We start from the raw sequence: 18,591 nt of genomic DNA, 5'->3' as shown, positions 1-18,591 counted from the left end.
GTCACACACCACTTTGCCGATCTCCAGTTGGTGCGGAGTCAGCCACTGATCCACCTGTGCGTTCAGGGCGGACAGGAGTGCTGGTCCGGTGTGACTCTCTGCTTTCAGGCAAGTCAACCCCAAGACGGCGTGACACTGTTGTATCCGGGATGTGGAATAGCCCCTGGGGAGCTGGGGGGGTGCAGATGATGTGGAGCAAGACGCAGCAGCAGAAGAGGACTCAGCCGAGGAGGTTATCGAAGAGGATGGAGTAGGAGGAGTAGAGGAGGTGGCAGCAGGCCTGATTGCAAGTCGTGGCGGTGTCACCAACTCCTCTGCAGAGCCACGCATTCCATGCTTGGCAGCCGTCAGCAGGTTTACCCAATGCGCAGGGTAGGTGATATACCTGCCCTGACCGTGCTTTGCAGACCAGGTATCAGTGGTCAGATGGACCCTTGCCCCAACACTGTGTGCCAGACTGTCACCGCCAGTTCTCTGAGAAGGTCTGTTAGACGTTCTTCTCTACCTCTTGCATGACGTTCTTTGTTTTGGTTTCACTTTGTCATCTCCTTTCCTTCTCCCAGCTGTCACCTATTTACACTAATTGCCTCCCTTTATATTCCCTCCCATACTGCCTCACTTTGCGGTTTATACTACTTCCTGGATTGTGTTCACTGCTGAAGGCTGCTACTGCTGATTCCTCAGATAAGTCTTTTTCCTTTATTTGTGTTTCCTTGCTGGCTTAATTCTAGGTGACCCTGACTCCATCCGTATTAAGTGCAGGGAGCCGGTGGTCGTGTCCCCTCACTATTATAGGGTTTTCAGGTGTCACACAGTATAAGGTACGTGGGCATGCAATCGTCTACCATAAAGACCTTTGCATGGGTATAGCAGTCAGGGAGAGCTCGAGGGGTTTTATAGGGCTCAGCCTTATGCTCCTTAGTTTGTGATCAAGCCAGTCGGATGCTTATTTATAAGTTCCAGCTTTCTGCAACACCATCCGTGACAGCCATCTTACTGCACATGTCGACAGGAAAAAGCACGAGGGAGAAAGAAGAAGGATGCTCACATGACCCTGAGAGGAAGTGGGGGGGGAGGGGGATGCTTGCCCTGATTGGCTCACAGGCTGACAAACAGCCTGGATGAGCTGATCAGTGCTGCAGCAGGCACGAAGGTGCCCTAGCAGAACAGGCAGAACGTCATTATGTGTTGGGATGTGTATGAGGGTGGATGGGTCTTGCAGTGTCTACAGACAGGGATAATGAGTGGAAAGGCTAGACTTACTAAGAAGAAGAATTATGTAGAAAAGCACATGTAGGGAAAGCTGTCAGCCAGGGAGTGAGACATGAGGAGCTGAAGCTGGGTGTGCCCGGTAGTATGTTCTAGCTGCATTTACTGCCTTATAACACAGCAGCAGTTGCTGCAGATCCTCGAAAGAAGCTACCTGCAAGAATATTTCTTACATTTTTTTCCATTTCAAAAGAAATTTAAAAAAACTTTTGGGAGTGGAACAAGCGCAAAACTGTACAACACGTGTTTTACCATCCAGACGATAGATGTAGCATTTGAAATCTCAGTGAAAACACCTGAAATACTAGTCCAAATTTCATATCAGGGCATCTCTATGAGGTGTATTTAATTTTTTTTTCCGTTCAAGTTTTGAAAAATATGTGTGTTACAATATGCAGAGTAGCTAACAAAGATATAAAAATAACTGTGAGTGATAATGTTAAATATTAGGAATAAATCCATGTTGGTGCATCCTCACACAGTTCGAATGAAATTTTTTTGGGGTTGAAGTTTTTAAAACCAGCATATACGTCTCTTACAATATGCAGGATAGTGAAGGATAACATCTGTGAGTGATAACTTGAAATATCAGGCATAAAGCTGTATTGTTTTATCTCCACAGTTCAAATAATTTTTGGGGGAAAACCAGCATGTATGTGTGTTACAGTAGTAAGAAACATGAAATACTAGGCCGACATCCATGTTGGTGCATCTCCAAGCACTTCAAGTGTTGGTGTCACGTTTGGGTGTGGGAGCGAAACACCACACTGAACATAGGAGGGAAAGGGGTGAGAGAATAAGGCCTGTAAACTAGGAAAAGAAGATGTACACCTCCTAGTAAAACCCTAATCAAAGTCCTGACTAACTACCAGTATGAACAGACCCCAGAGGTAGGTGAGTTTATACACTGGAATATCTAGTGTCCTAACTCACCCTATAGGACCCTGGTACTAATGTCGGGACTGAGACAACCTGTTCCTCCAAAAGGAAGAACGAACAGGAGTCTCCCTCAGGCCTTATTACAAATGACAGGGAAATGCAACACACAAAATAACCCAAACAAAATACAAAAGGTAAAGAAAACACTTAACTTCAAGTGGCTATGGCAGCACCAGGAACTCAGTCGAGATCCACACACCAGCTATTCACAACTACAACAGTAGCTATAAACCGCATAGCATAGTGGGAGAAACAACAATAAATAGAGAAGGTTAAATTACCATAATAGCCACACCTGGGGAAAGAATGTGTGGCAAGCACCAGAAGCAAAACAGACGTCATTTGATCCAAATGGAAAACATGTCAGATCAAACCACGTGTTGCCAGTTTCACTGATTTTCTGCCACCTGTTGCGGGAACGTATGTGACAGTACTCCCCCATCTACAAGTGACCTCCAGGCACCCAGGACCAACCTTATCCGGATGAGACTTGTGAAAGGCTTTCACCAAACGGCTGGCATTCAAGTCAGATGCCGCTACCCACATAGTCTCCTCTGGTTCATAACCCTTCCAGTGAACAAGATACTGAAGAGATCTATGGAGAACTCGAGAGTCAATCATCTTGGTGATCTGGAATTCCAAACTGCCATCCACCATGACAGGAGCAGGTGGCAAGGGGGACCACTCCAAAGGTTCAACATATCTCTTCAACAAAGATTTGTGAAACACATTATGAATTTTCAGAGCCTGAGGAAGTTCAAGAAGAAAAGCTATAAGATTAATAATGGCAGTGATCTTATATAGACCAATAAACCTTGGACCCAACTTCCAAGAAGGAACCTTCAACTTAATATTTCTAGTGGACAGCCACACAAAATCACCCACACTTAGGTCCGGACCATTCATACGTTTCCTGTCAGCCACACGTTCATACTTGTTGCCCATATTCCTCAAGTTATTTTGAATTCTCCGCCATATAGAAGACAATGATGACAAAAAACGTTCCTCCTCAGGGATACCGGAAGTATCTGAACCAGAGAATGCGAAAAATTGCGGGTGAAATCCATATGCCCTAAAAAATGGTGACTTACCAGTGGACTCCTGTCTACGATTGTTTATGGCAAACTCTGCCAAAGACAAAAACGAGGACCATTCCTCCTGGTTCTCAGAGACAAAACATTTTGAGAAGTCTCCAGACTCTGATTAGTGCTCCCCATCTGTCCATTCGTCTGAGGATGAAAAGCAGAAGAAATAGACAGTTGTACCCCCAGCCGAGTGCAGAACGCCTTCCAGAATCTTGACACAAACTGAGTCCCACGATCCGAGACCATGTCAGAGGAAATGCCATGAAGTTTCACAATGTTGTCAACAAATACTTGCGCTAATGTTTTAGCATTACGTAGGCCAGGCAATGCACCATTTTACTAAAACGATCAACTACCACCAGAATAACTGTCTTTCCAGATGAATTAGACAGATCAGTAATAAAATCCATAGACAAGTGAGTCCATGGTCTGGACGGTATGGACAATGGAAGTAGAGATCCAGAAGGTCGAGTATGTGTCACCTTATCACGTGCACAGATGCTACAGGCCAACACATAGCTTTCAACACACTTACGGAACCCCGGTCACCAGAATCCACGAGAGATGAGGTCGACAGTTGATCTACTCCCAGGGTGTCCCTTAAGAACCATACAGTGATGTTCCTCAAACACCTTATGATGCAATTCTGATGGAACAAACAATTTCCCAGAGGGCAAGACTCCGGTGCGTCTCCCTGAGTCTCTAATACCTTCACCTCTAGGTCAGGGTAGAGAGCGGATATCACCACCCCCACCGACAGTATCGGACTCGGATTTTCAAAATCAGCACCTCCAGGAAAACTACGTGACAAGGCATCTGCCTTGACGTTCTTAACCCCAGGACGATAAGTGACAATAAAATTGAATCTGGTGAAAAACAAAGACCATCTGGCCTGCCTCAGGTTCAGTCGTTTAGCCAACTTCGGGTAAGCCAGATTTTTGTGATCTGTGAACACCATGATCGGTTGAATCGCCCCTTCCAACTAATGACTCCACTCATCAAAAGCCAACTTAATGGCCAGAAACTCTCTGCTACCCACATCGTAATTTTTTTTGGAAATGGGCGCCATTTACCAGGTGACAGGCCCTGCGATAAGACTGCTCCTAACCCCACCTCGGACGCATCAACTTCTACAATGAAAGGTTGTGATACATCTGGGTGCACCAATATACGTGTAGGGGCAGAAGCGAAGCATTCCTAATCAGACCACACTGAAACATCCTTCCCTTTCTTAGTCATGTCCATTAAGGGTTTCACCACTGTCGAATAGTTATGAATAAATTTTCAGTAATAGTTAGTGAACCTCAAAAACTGAATAAGGGCCTTCAGATTTTCGGGTTGATCCCAGTCCAATACAGCATGGACTTTCTCTGGATCCAATCGAAAACCTGAAGATGACAGAGGGTAGTCCAAGAATTGCACCTCATGTACAGCAAAAACACACTTCTCAAATTTTGAGTACAATTTATTATCTCTTAGAATCTGTAACACCTGTCTAACGTGATCCTGATGAGTCTCCACATCGGGAGAATAAATTAGTATGTCATCCAAATACATGACAACAAACCTCCCCACCAGGTGATGAAAAATGTCATTCACAAAATGCGGGAAAACCGCAGGAGCATTGGTCAACCCAAAAGGCATGACCAGGTTCTGAAAGTGACCCTCTGGGGTATTAAAAGCCGTCTTCCATTCATTCATTCCCTTCCTTGATCCTGACCAGATTGTATTCCCCCCTTAAGGGTCTATTCACACGTCCGCAAAATGGGTCCGCATCCGTTCCGCAATTTTGCGGAACGGGTGCAGACCCATTCATTTTTAATGGGGCCGGAATGTGCTGTCCGCATTTGCGGATCCACACTTCCGCATCCGTGCTTCCGTTTCCGAAAAAAATAGAACATGTCCTATTCTTGTCCGCAATTGCGGAATGGCATTTTCTATTATAGTGCCGGCGATGTGCAGTCCGCAAATTGCGGAATGCACATTGCCAGTGTCCGTGTTTTGAGGATCCGCAATTTGCGAATACGCAGAACACTTACAGACGTGTGAATGGACCCTAAGGCCCCATTCACATGTCTGCAATTTCGTTCCGCATTTTGCGGAAAGGAATTGCAGACCCATTCATTTCATTTCTATGTCCGCAATTCCGTTCCCGAAAAAATAGAACATGTCCTATTCTTGTCCGCAATTGCGGACAAGAATAGGCATTTTCTATTAGTGCTGGCGATGTGCGGTCCGCAAAATGCGGAACGCACATTGCCCGTGTCCGCGTTTTGCGGATCCGTGGATCCGCAAAACACGTTACGGACGTGTGAATGGAGCCTAAGTCCAACTTGGAGAACACCTCGGCATCAACAATCTGGTTAAACAAATCGGGAATCGAAGGAAGGGGGTAAAGATCACGGACAGTAATCTGATTGAGCTCACTGAAATCCAGACATGGCCTAAGAGTTCCCTAATTTTTTTCAACAAAGAAAAACCCTGCTGCCACTGGAGATTTGGAAGGTTTTATGTGTCCTTTAGCCAAACTCTCGGTAATATACTCTCTCATGGCCATTCTATCGGGTTCAGAAAGGTTATACAATCTACACTGAGCAAAAATATAAACGCAACACTTTTGGTTTTGCTCCCATCTTGCTTGAGCTGAAGTCAAAGATCTGAAACATTTTGGACATACACAAAAGACCTATTGCTCTCAAATATTGTTCACAAATCTGTCTAAATCTGTGTTAGTGAGCACTTCTCCTTTGCGAGATAATCCATCCCACCTCACAGGTGTGGCATATCAAGGTGCTGATTAGACAGCATGAATATTGCACAGGTGTGCCTTAGACTGCCCACAATAAAAGGCCAATCTTGAAAGGTGGGGTGGGGCTGAAAACCGGTCAGTATCTGGTGTGGCCAACATTTGCCTCACGCAGTGCAACACGCTGTCGTATACGACGATCCAGAGCATCCCAAACATGCTCAATGGGTGACATGTCCGGTGAGTATGCTGGCCATGCAAGATCTGGGATGTTTTCAGCTTCCAGGAATTGTGTACAGATCCTTGCAATATGGGGCCGTGCATTATCATGCTGCAACATGAGGTAATGGTCGTGGATGAATGGCACAACAATGGGCCTCAGGATCTCGTCACGGTATCTCTGTGCATTCAAAATGCCATCAATAAAATGCACCTGTGTTCGTTGTCCATAACATACGCCTGCCCATACCATAACCCCACCGCCACCATGGGCCATTTGATCCACAATGTTGATGTCAGCAAACCTCTCACCCACACGACGCAACACACGCTGTCTGCCATCTGCCCTGAACAGTGAAAACAGGGACTCATTCGTGAACAGAATGCCTCTCCAACGTGCCAGACGCCATCAAATGTGAGCATTTGCCCACTCAAGTCAGTTACGACGACGAACTGCAGTCAGGTCCAGACCCCGATGAGGATGACGAGCATGCAGATGAGCTTCCCTGAGACGGTTTCTGACAGTTTGTGCAGAAATTATTTGGTTATGCAAACCGATTGTTGCTGCAGCTGTCCGGGTGGCTGGTCGCAGACGATCATGGAGGTGAACATGCTGGATGTGGAGGTCCTGGGCTGGTGTGGTTACACGTGGTCTGCGGTTGTGAGGCCGGTTGGATGTACTGCCAGATTCTCTGAAATGCCTTTGGAGACGGCTTATGGTAGAGAAGTGAACATTCATTGCACTGGCAACAGCTCTGGTACAAATTCCTGCAGTCAGCATGCCAATTGCACGCTCCCTCAAATGTTGCAACATCTGTGGCATTGTGCTGTGTGATCAAACTGCACATTTCAGAGTGGTCTTTATTGTGGGCAGTCTAAGACACACCTGTGCAATATTCATGCCATCTAATCAGCACCTTGATATACCACACCTGTGAGGTAGGATGGATTATCTCGGCAAAAGAGAAGTGCTCATTAATACAGATTTAGACAGATTTGTGAACAATATTTGAGAGTAATGGATCTTTTGTGTATGTAGAAAATGTTTCAGATCTTTGAGTTCAGCTCATGCAAAATGGGAGCAAACCTGAAAGTGTTGCGTTTATATTTTTGCTCAGTATAGTTTTGGGCAACTTAGCTCCGGGAATAAGGTTGATAGTAAATCCTGGCATCCACTTTCAGAAAATACATCGGCAAAATCAGATATAAAAGAGGGTAATGTTTTAGTGGATCAAGCAGAAAAAGATGTATTTAGACAATTGTCAATGCAATAATCACCCCAATCTAGAATCTGTCTAGCTTGCCAATTGATGGTTTGATTGTGCTTGCTTAACCACGGTAAACCCAGAATGAATGAAGCAGGGAGACCCTCCAACACAAAACACGAGATGAATTCTTGATGAAAGTCACCCACTCTTAATTGGATATCATGCACCATCTGAGATAAACACTTCTGAGTTAGAGGTGCAGAATGAATAGTAAAAATCAAAATGTTTTTCTCTAATGCACTTGGAGACAACCCTTGCATACGGACGAACTAAGCATTAATCAGGTTCACCCCTGCCCCACTGTTGATAAATAGAGATGGCCTTGCAGTTCGCCCGGCGGTCGTTTCACGGCAAACTTTGTTCGTTCGCGTTACGCCGAACATGCAAACATATGGCGATGTCAGCCGGCACCATATTATTTTGCATTGTGCCGAACTTTGACCCATGACACATCCATCAGGTGGGACAGGACAGCCAATTGAGACGTTTCAGCAAATGGACACACACCCTACCCTATAAATAAACCCGATCTGGCAGCCATTTTACATTCTGTTTTTTTGCCAGTGTAGGGAGAGGTTGCTGTGTGGAGCAGGGACAGACTGTTAGGGACACCAAACGCTAGCTAATATGGCCACAAAAGTCCTTTTAAGGACTGGTATAGGTGTGCTATCGATAGGTGTGACATACTGAGGGGTGTGATATACTTATGATATACAGTCGTGGCCAAAAGTTTTGAGAATTGCATAAATATTGGAAATTGGAAAAGTTGCTGCTTAAGTTTTTATAATAGCAATTTGCATATACTCCAGAATGTTATGAAGAGTGATCAGATGAATTGCATAGACCTTCTTTGCCATGAAAATTAACTTAATCCCAAAAAAACCTTTCCACTGCATTTCATTGCTGTCATTAAAGGACCTGCTGAGATAATTTCAATAATCGTCTTGTTAACTCAGGTGAGAATGTTGACGAGCACAAGGCTGAAGATCATTATGACAGGCTGATTGGGTTAAAATGGCAGACTTGACATGTTAAAAGGAGGGTGATGCTTGAAATCATTGTTCTTCCATTGTTAACCATGGTGACCTGCAAAGAAACGCATGCAGCCATCATTGCGTTGCATAAAAATGGCTTCACAGGCAAGGATATTGTGGCTACTAAGATTGCACCTCAATCAAAATTTATAGGATCATCAAGAACTTCAAGGAAAGAGGTTCAATTCCTGTTAAGAAGGCTTCAGGGCGTCCAAGAAAGTCCAGCAAGCGCCAGGATCGTCTCCTAAAGAGGATTCAGCTGAGGGATCGGAGTGCCACCAGTGCAGAGCTTGCTCAGGAATGGCAGCAGGCAGGTGTAAGCGCATCTGCACGCACAGTGAGGCGAAGACTTTTGGAAGATGGCCTGGTGTCAAGAAGGCCAACAAAGAAGCCACTTCTCTCCAAAAAAAACATCAGGGACAGATTGATCTTCTGCAGAAAGTTTGGTGAATGGACTGCTGAGGACTGGGGCAAAGTCATATTCTCCGATGAAGCCTCTTTCCGATTGTTTAGGGCATCTGGAAAAAGGCTTGTCCGGAGAAGAAAAGGTGAGCGCTACCATCAGTCCTGTGTCATGCCAACAGTAAAGAATCCTGAGATCATTCATGTGTGGGGTTGATCCTCATCCAAGGGAGTGGGCTCACTCACAATTTTGCCCAAAAACACAGACATGAATAAAGAATGGTACCAAAACACCCTCAAACAGCAATTTCTTCCAACAATCCAACAACAGTTTGGTGAAGAACAATGCATTTTCCAGCATGATGGAGCACCGTGCCAAAAGGCAAAAGTGATAACTAAGTGGCTCGGGGACCAAAATGTTGATATTTTGGGTCCATGGCTTGGAAACTCCCCAGATCTTAATCCCATTGAGAACTTGTGGTCAATCCTCAAGAGGCGGGTGGACAAACAAAAACCCACTAATTCTGACAAACTCCAAGAAGTGATTATGAAATAATGGGTTGCTATCAGTCAGGAATTGGCCCAGAAGTTGATTGAGAGCATGCCCAGTCGAATTGCAGAGGTCCTGAAAAAGAAGGGCCAACACTGCAAATACTGACTCTTTGCATAAATGTCATGTAATTGTCGATAAAAGCCTTTGAAACTTATGAAGTGCGTGTAATTATATTTCACTACATCACAGAAACAACTGAAACAAAGATCTAAAAGCAGTTTAGCAGCAAACTTTGTGAAAACTAATATTTGTGTCATTCTCAAAACTTTTGGCCACGACTGAACTTTCTAACATAGAGTATATTATAGTGCATTTGTATTGTGCAGCAGTTGTGTGCGGTTCTGCTGCGATACTGCAGCTAGATAGAGGGACAAACACTATTGGAATAACTATTTGCAACTGGTGTGATATACCTGTTGCCCCCCCCCAAAAAAAAAAACTCATTGAGGGTTGTGATATACCTATAATATACCTTCTAACATTGAAAGTATATTATAGTGCATTTGTATTGTGCAGCAGTTGTGTGCGGTTCTGCTGCAATACCGCAGCTAGATAGAGGGACAAACGGTATTGGAATAACTAATTGTAACTGGTGTGATATACCTGTTGCCCCCTCAAAAAAAATGATTGAGGGGTGTGATATACCTATAAAATACCTTCTAACTTATAAAGTATCTTATAGTGCATTTGTATTGTGCAGCAGTTGTGTGCAGCTCTGCTGAGATACCGCAGCTATATAGAGGGACAAGCGTTATTGGAATAACTAATTGCAAATGGTGTGATATAAAAACAGATTAAGGGGTGCGATGTACCTGCTTCCACAAAATACTGATTAAGGGGTTTGATATACCTGCTTCCGCAAAATACTGATTGAGGGGTGTGATACACCTGCTTCCACAAAATATTGATTGAGGGGTGCGATGCACCGACTTCCACCAAATATTGATTAAGGGGTTTGATATACCAGCTTCCAGCAAATACTCATTAAGGGGTTCCATTTACCTGTTTCCACAAAATACTGATAGAGGGGATAGATATAATGGCTTCCACCAAATATTGATTGAGGCCTGTGATACACCGGCTTTCACCAAATATTAAGGGGTTTGATATACCGGCTTCCAGCAAATACTCATTAAGGGGTTCTATATACCTGTTTCCACAAAATACTGATAGAGGGGGGGATTGATATACCGGCTTCCACCAAATATTGATTGAGGCCTGCGATACACCAGCTTTCACCAAATATTGATTAAGGAGTTTGATATACCGGCTTCCAGCAAATACTCATTAAGGGGTTCTATATAACTATTTCAACAAAATACTGATAGAGGGGATTGATATACCGGCTTCTACCAAATATTGATTGAGGCCTGCGATACACCAGCTTCCACGAAATATTGATTAAGGGGTTTGATATACCAGCTTCCAGCAAATACTCATTAAGGGGTTCTATATACCTGTTTCCACAAAATTCTGATAGAGGGTATATACACTGCTCAAAAAAATAAAGGGAACACTTAAACAACACAATGTAACTCCAAGTCAATCACACTTCTGTGAAATCAAACTGTCCACTTAGGAAGCAATACTGAGTGACAATCAATTTCACATGCTGTTGTGCAAATGGGATAGACAACAGGTGGAAATTATAGGCAATTAGCAAGACACCCCCAATAAAGGAGTGGTTCTGCAGGTGGTGACCACAGACCACTTCTCAGTCCCTATGCTTCCTGGCCGATGTTTTGGTTACTTTTGAATGCTGGCGGTGCTTTCACTCTAGTGGTAGCATGAGACGGAGTCTACAACCCACACAAGTGGCTCAGGTAGTGCAGCTTATCCAGGATGGCACATCAATGCGAGCTGTGGCAAGAAGGTTTGCTGTGTCTGTCAGCGTAGTGTCCAGAGCATGGAGGCGCTACCAGGAGACAGGCCAGTACATCAGGAGACATGGAGGAGGCCGTAGGAGGGCAACAACCCAGCAGCAGGACCGCTACCTCCGCCTTTGTGCAAGGAGGAACAGGAGGAGCACTGCCAGAGCCCTGCAAAATGACCTCCAGCAGGCCACAAATGTGCATGTGTCTGCTCAAACGGTCAGAAACAGACTCCATGAGGGTGATATGAGGGCCCGACGTCCACAGGTGGGGGTTGTGCTTACAGCTCAACACCGTGCAGGACGTTTGGCATTTGCCAGAGAACACCAAGATTGGCAAATTCGCCACTGGCGCCCTGTGCTCTTCACAGATGAAAGCAGGTTCACACTGAGCACATGTGACAGACGTGACAGAGTCTAGAGATGCCGTGGAGAACGTTCTGCTGCCTGCAACATCCTCCAGCATAACCGATTTGGCATTGGGTCAGTAATGGTGTGGGGTGGCATTTCTTTGGAGGGCCGCACAGCCCTCCATGTGCTCTCCAGAGGTAGCCTGACTGCCATTAGGTACCGAGATGAGATCCTCAGACCCCTTGTGAGACCATATGTTGGTGCGGTTGGCCCTGGGTTCCTCCTAATGCAAGACAATGCTAGACCTCATGTGGCTGGAGTGTGTCAGCAGTTCCTGCAAGACAAAGTCATTGATGCTATGGACTGGCCCGCCCGTTCCCCAGACCTGAATCCAATTGAGCACATCTTGGACATCATGTCTCGCTCTATCCACCAATGTCACGTTGCAGCACAGACTGTCCAGGAGTTGGCAGATGCTTTAGTCCAGGTCTGGGAGGAGATCCCTCAGGAGACCGTCTGCCACCTCATCAGGAGCATGCACAGGCATTGTAAGGAGGTCATACAGGCACGTGGAGGCCACACACACTACTGAGCCTCATTTTGACTTGTTTTAAGGACATTACATCAAAGTTGGATCAGCCTGTAGTGTGTTTTTCCACTTTAATTTTGAGTGTGACTCCAAATCCAGACCTCCATGGGTTGAAAAATTTGATTTCCATTTTTTAATTTTTGTGTGATTTTGTTGTCAGCACATTCAACTATGTAAAGAACAAAGTATTTCAGAAGAATATTTAATTAACTCAGATCTAGGATGTGTTATTTTTGTGTTCCCTTTATTTTTTTGAGCAGTGTATATATACCAGCTTCCACCAAATATTGATTGAGGCCTGCAATATACCTGCTTCCACAAATACTGCTCTTCTATAGGGACTTTGTCACACGGTCATTTTGAAAATGACAGGCAGAGAAAGAGGCAGGCCATTCCGCAGGGGTGGTAGGGGTCGGGCAGGTGCACCAGGCTGGAGCCTAAGTGGGAAGTTGTAGAATGTATGTGCGATTATGTCAAAGGACGCACCAGAGTTGGTTGAGTGGCTCACTCAGTCTTCCGCTTCTGCACCCTCCTCACTCTCTGCTGTGTGCACCCCCAAAGACACCACCACCACCATAGCCCCTCCACTCAAGTCAGAGTAATTATTTAATTATATATCCTTTCCCAGACCTTACCGATGCGCAGCCATTCTTAGCATCAGATCAGGAAGAGGAGGTAGCAACGGCCGCTACCTCCCGGTCTGACAACAGTACCCAGATCCAGGGCCGTCTTTACCGCAGGGCAAAAGGGGCAGCTGCCCCGGGCCCAGTTGCTCCTGGGGGGCCCAAGCAGCATTTTACTTGGATTTTACTTGGGCCCCCTATATTTTGTTGCCGCCGTGGCGCCGCCCGCCGGCCATGTAACATAACAAAGTCACGGTCCGGACTATAGAAAGAGACTGAGTGAGGAGGGGGCGGGGCCCGCGGCCGCTCTGCGCTCCGCTCTGCTGCCTGGCCTGCCTGTCTCTTTAAGAGAGCAGACCAGTGGCTGCTGGAGCATGACGCAGCTGCCGCACAGGCAGAGAGAAGAAGGAGGCGGAGCCCCAGCCGGCAGCCACAACAGACACAGCCTGAGCCAGCCAAGCAACTAACAGAACTTACAGGTATTTGGTAGCCATGGGGGGGGGGCTCATATAGGACAGGGGGACAGTGTGTGCTTTCCTGCTACTACATCAACCCCCCCCCAGGGATCTTGGGGGCCATTAAGGGTTGGACTTTAACTCCTTGCTGCTGATGTTGAGTGTGCCAGTGTGTGTGTCCGTCCCTGTGTGTGTGACTGTCCGTCCCTGTGTGTGTCCGTCCCTGTGTGTGTGTGTGTCCATCCCTGTGTGTGTGTGTCCGTACCTGTGTGTGTGTGTCCGTCCCTGTGTGTGTCCGTCCCTGTGTGTGTCCGTCCCTGTGTGTGTTCGTCCCTGTGTGTGTGTGTGTCCGTCCCTGTGTGTGTGTGTCTGTCCCTTTGTGTGTGTGTGTGTGTGTGTGTGTGTCCGTCCCTGTGTGTGTGTCCGTCCCTGTGTGTGTGTGTCTGTCCCTTTGTGTGTGTGTGTCTGTCCCTGTGTGTGTGTGTCCGTCCATGTGTGTGTGTGTGTGTCCGTCCATGTGTGTGTGTGTCCGTCTATGTGTGTGTGTGTCCGTCCATGTGTGTGTGTGTCCGTCCATGTGTGTGTGTGTGTGTGTCTGTCCATGTGTGTGTGTGTGTGTCCGTCCCTGTGTGTGTGTGTGTCCGTCCCTGTGTGTGTGTGTCCGTCCCTGTGTGTGTGTGTGTCCGTCCCTGTGTGTGTGTGTGTCCGTCCCTGTGTGTGTGTGTGTCCATCCCTGAGTGTGTGTGTCCGTCCCTGTGTGTGTGTGTCCGTCCCTGTGTGTGTGTGTCCGTCCCTGTGTGTGTGTGTGTCCGTCCCTGTGTGTGTGTGTGTGTCCGTCCCTGTGTGTGTGTCTGTCCCTTTGTGTGTGTGTGTGTCCGTCCCTGTGTGTGTGTGTCCGTCCCTGTGTGTATGTCCGTCCCTGTGTGTGTGTGTCCGTGTGTGTGTGTGTCCATACCTGTGTGTGTGTGTGTGTCTGTCCCTGCGTGTGTGTGTGTCCGTCCCTGTGTGTGTGTGTCCGTCCCTGTGTGTGTGTCCGTCCCTGTGTGTGTGTGTGTCCGTCCCTGTGTGTGTGTGTGTGTGTCCGTCCCTGTGTGTGTGTCTGTCCCTTTGTGTGTGTGTGTGTGTCCGTCCCTGTGTGTGTGTGTCCGTCCCTGTGTGTGTGTCTGTCCCTGTGTGTGTCTGTCCCTTTGTGTGTGTGTGTCCGTCCCTGTGTGTGTGTCTGTCCGTCCCTGTGTGTGTGTGTGTGTGTCCGTCCCTGTGTGTGTGTGTCCGTCCCTGTGTGTGTGTCTGTCCCTTTGTGTGTGTGTGTGTGTGTGTCCGTCCCTGTGTGTGTGTGTCCGTCCCTGTGTGTGTGTCTGTCCCTTTTGTGTGTGTCTGTCCCTGTGTGTGTGTGTGTGTCCGTCCGTGTGTGTGTGTCCGTCCATGTGTGTGTGTGTGTCCGTCCATGTGTGTGTGTGTGTCCGTCCATGTGTGTGTGTGTCCGTCCATGTGTGTGTGTGTGTGTGTCCGTCCCTGTGTGTGTGTGTCTGTCCCTGTGTGTGTGTGTCCGTCCCTGTGTGTGTGTCCGTCCCTCTGTGTGTGTGTCCGTGTGTGTGTGTCCGTCCCTGTGTGTGTGTGTCCGTCCCTGTGTGTGTGTGTCCGTCCCTGTGTGTGTGTCTGTCCGTCCCTGTGTGTGTGTGTGTGTGTCCGTCCCTGTGTGTGTGTGTCCGTCCCTGTGTGTGTGTCTGTCCCTTTGTGTGTGTGTGTGTGTGTCCGTCCCTGTGTGTGTGTGTCCGTCCCTGTGTGTGTGTCTGTCCCTTTGTGTGTGTGTGTCTGTCCCTGTGTGTGTGTGTGTGTGTCCGTCCGTGTGTGTGTGTCCGTCCATGTGTGTGTGTGTGTCCGTCCATGTGTGTGTGTGTGTCCGTCCATGTGTGTGTGTGTCCGTCCATGTGTGTGTGTGTGTGTGTCCGTCCCTGTGTGTGTGTGTCTGTCCCTGTGTGTGTGTGTCCGTCCCTGTGTGTGTCCGTCCCTGTGTGTGTGTGTCCGTCCCTGTGTGTGTCCGTCCCTGTGTGTGTGTGTGTGTGTGTCCGTCCCTGTGTGTGTGTGTGTCCGTCCCTGTGTGTGTGTCCGTCCCTGTGTGTGCGTGTCTGTCCCTTTGTGTGTGTCTGTCCCTTTGTGTGTGTGTGTCTGTCCTTTTGTGTGTGTGTGTCTGTCCCTGTGTGTGTGTGTCCGTCCATGTGTGTGTGTCCGTCCGTGTGTGTGTGTCCGTCCATGTGTGTGTGTGTCTGTCCCTGTGTGTGTGTGTGTCCGTCCGTGTGTGTCCGTCCATGTGTGTGTGTGTGTGTCCGTCCATGTGTGTGTGTGTGTCCGTCCATGTGTGTGTGTGTCCGTCCATGTGTGTGTGTGTGTCCGTCCCTGTGTGTGTGTGTGTCTGTCCCTGTGTGTGTGTGTGTGTGTGTCTGTCCCTTTGTGTGGACAGCGGTAATGTCACTGATGTAATATATCACTTATATGTGGAGAGCGGTGATGTCACTGATGTAAAATATCACTTATATGTGGAGAGCGGTGATGTCACTGATGTAAAATATCACTTATATGTGGAGAGCGGTGATGTCACTGATTTAATATAACATTATATGTCGACAGTGGTGATGTCACTGATGTAATATATCGTTATATGTGGAGAGTGTTCATGTCACTGATGCAATACAGCGCTCCAGATGGCGAGCAAAATGGTCGCCAATGTGCCTTAAAATTTGCAGATGGCGACAAGACTTGTCATAGACTACAGGCCTGAGGTCTATTTGGTAGTGAAATCCCAGCGCAGGCAGGCGTGATGATGTCATCACGCCCGCCTGTGCCAGGACGCGGTGTGCGTGTCTGCGTTGCACCATACCTTGCCGTACCAGCAGCTAGTGAGCGCCAGTGAAAGGAAACAGGTGAGTATAAGATTTTCGCTTTTTTTTAAGGTGTGGGAAGGCGGGATCCAGGGGGCCCAAGTAAATTCTTGCCCAGGGTCCAATCAATATTAAAGACGGCCCTGCCCAGATCAGCCCAAGGACGGAGGTCCTCACTGTTGCTGCCTACTCCGAGATCTCTAATGTCAGTGGTGGTGAAGGTGACGATGATGACGTGTCGATGGATGTCATGTGGGCGCCCACAAGAGAGAAAGAGGAAGAGAGTTCAGAGGAAGAGACAGAGCAGCAGATAGGGGGTAGAAGGAGGAGTAGCAGGCAGAACTCGCAGTGCACAGGAGGCAAAAAGCAGACTGCAAATGTATCTGGAGCGAGCCATCCACCATGCACGGTCACATCTGGCGCTCCCAGGATGCCAGCACATGGCTCCGCAGTGTGGGCTTTTTTTAACGTGTCAGCTGCTTACAATAGTGTTGCCATCTGCAGCCTGTGCTGTCAACGCATAAGTCGCGGTAAGCCCAACACTCACCTAGGTACTACAGCTTTAACCCCTTAAGGACATAGGACGTACCGGTACGCCCTATTTCCCGAGTCCTTAAGGACCAAGGACGTACCGGTACGTCCTAACTTTTAAATCGGGATTCCGGCGCCCGAGGGGTTAAACGGAACGGGATTTCGGATGAAATCCTTCAGCCGGCATCCTGTGACAACGCCAGGGGGGGTGATGTGACCCCCCCGTGTCGGCGATCGCAGCAAACCGCAGGTCAATTCAGACCTGCGGTTTGCTGCGCTTTTTGCAGTTTCTGATGCCCGCGGTCCCTGACCGTGGGGATCAGAAACTTTAGAGTGGCTAAAATATATAGGCGGTGTGGGCGGTGCGGGAGGCGGGCGGTGCGGCAGGCGGGATCGCGATCCCCCGCCCGCCTCCCCATGAATGATCGTTGGCTTCTAGTGGTTATACCAGGGTGCCAGCACATTGCTGGCACCCTGGTATAAACGGCTGACATCTGTGCAGATGTCAGCCGTTTAACCCTTTCCATACCGCGGTCCGTACGGACCGCTGTATGGAAAAAGTTAACTGTCATCGGTCAGGGAGCTCACTCCCTCTCCATCGGGGGGCTGCTGTGCCTTTGCAGCCCCCCGATGGGAGAGGGAGAGAGCCCCCCTCAGCCCCGTGCTTACCCTTCCCCGTCTGCGAAGTTCTGAGCAGACGGGGAGGGTTCCCATGGCAACAGGACGCCTGCTCAGGCGTCCTGCTGTCCATGGTGCTGAACAGATCTATGCTGAAAGCATAGATCTGTTCAGTGTAAGTAAAATACAGTACAGAACAATATATATTGTACTGTACTGTATTATACAGACATCAGACCCACTGGATCTTCAAGAACCAAGCGGGTCTGGGTCACAAAAATGTAAAAAAAAAGTGAAAAAAGTTAAGATAAAAAAAAAAACATTTATCACTGAATAAAAATTAAAAAAATAAAATAAACTACACATATTAGGTATCGCCGCGTCCGTAACAACCTGATCTATAAAATGGTCATGTTACTTTCCCCGCACGGTGAACGCCATAAAAATAAAAAAATAAAAACTATGAGAAAATTGAAATTATGCCCACCTTACTTCCCAAAAAAGGTAATAAAAGTGATCAAAAAAGTCGCATGTACGCCAAAATAGTACTAATCAAACCGTCATCTCATCCCGCAAAAAATGAGACCCTACTCAAGATAATCGCCCAAAAGCTGAAAAAACTATGGCTCTTAGACTATGGAAACACTAAAACATGATTTTTTTTTGTTTCAAAAATGAAATCATTGTGTAAAACTTACATAAATAAAAAAAAAGTATACATATTAGGTATCGCCGCGTCCGTATCGACCGGCTCTATAAAAATATCACATGACCTAACCCCTCAGATGACCACCGTAAAAAAATAAAAATAAAAACAGTGTAAAAAAAGCCATTTTTTGCCAATTACGTCACAAAAAGTGTAATAGCAAGCGATCAAAAAGTCATATGCACCCCAAAATAGTGCCATTCAAACCGTCATCTCATCCCGCAAAAAATGAGACCCTACTCTAGATAATCGCCCAAAAACTGAAAAAACTATGGCTCTTAGACTATGGAGACACTAAAACATTTTTTTGGTTTTAAAAATGAAGTTATTGTATAAAACTTACATAAATAAAAAAAATTGTATACATATTAGGTATCGCCGCGTCCGTGACAACCTGCTCTATAAAATTACCCCATGATCTAACCTGTCAGATGAATGTTGTAAATAACAAAAAAAA

This window comes from Bufo bufo, chromosome 1 (genome assembly GCF_905171765.1).
Source record: "Bufo bufo chromosome 1, aBufBuf1.1, whole genome shotgun sequence".
NCBI lineage: Eukaryota > Metazoa > Chordata > Amphibia > Anura > Bufonidae > Bufo > Bufo bufo.
This window is presented reverse-complemented; position numbering follows the sequence as displayed.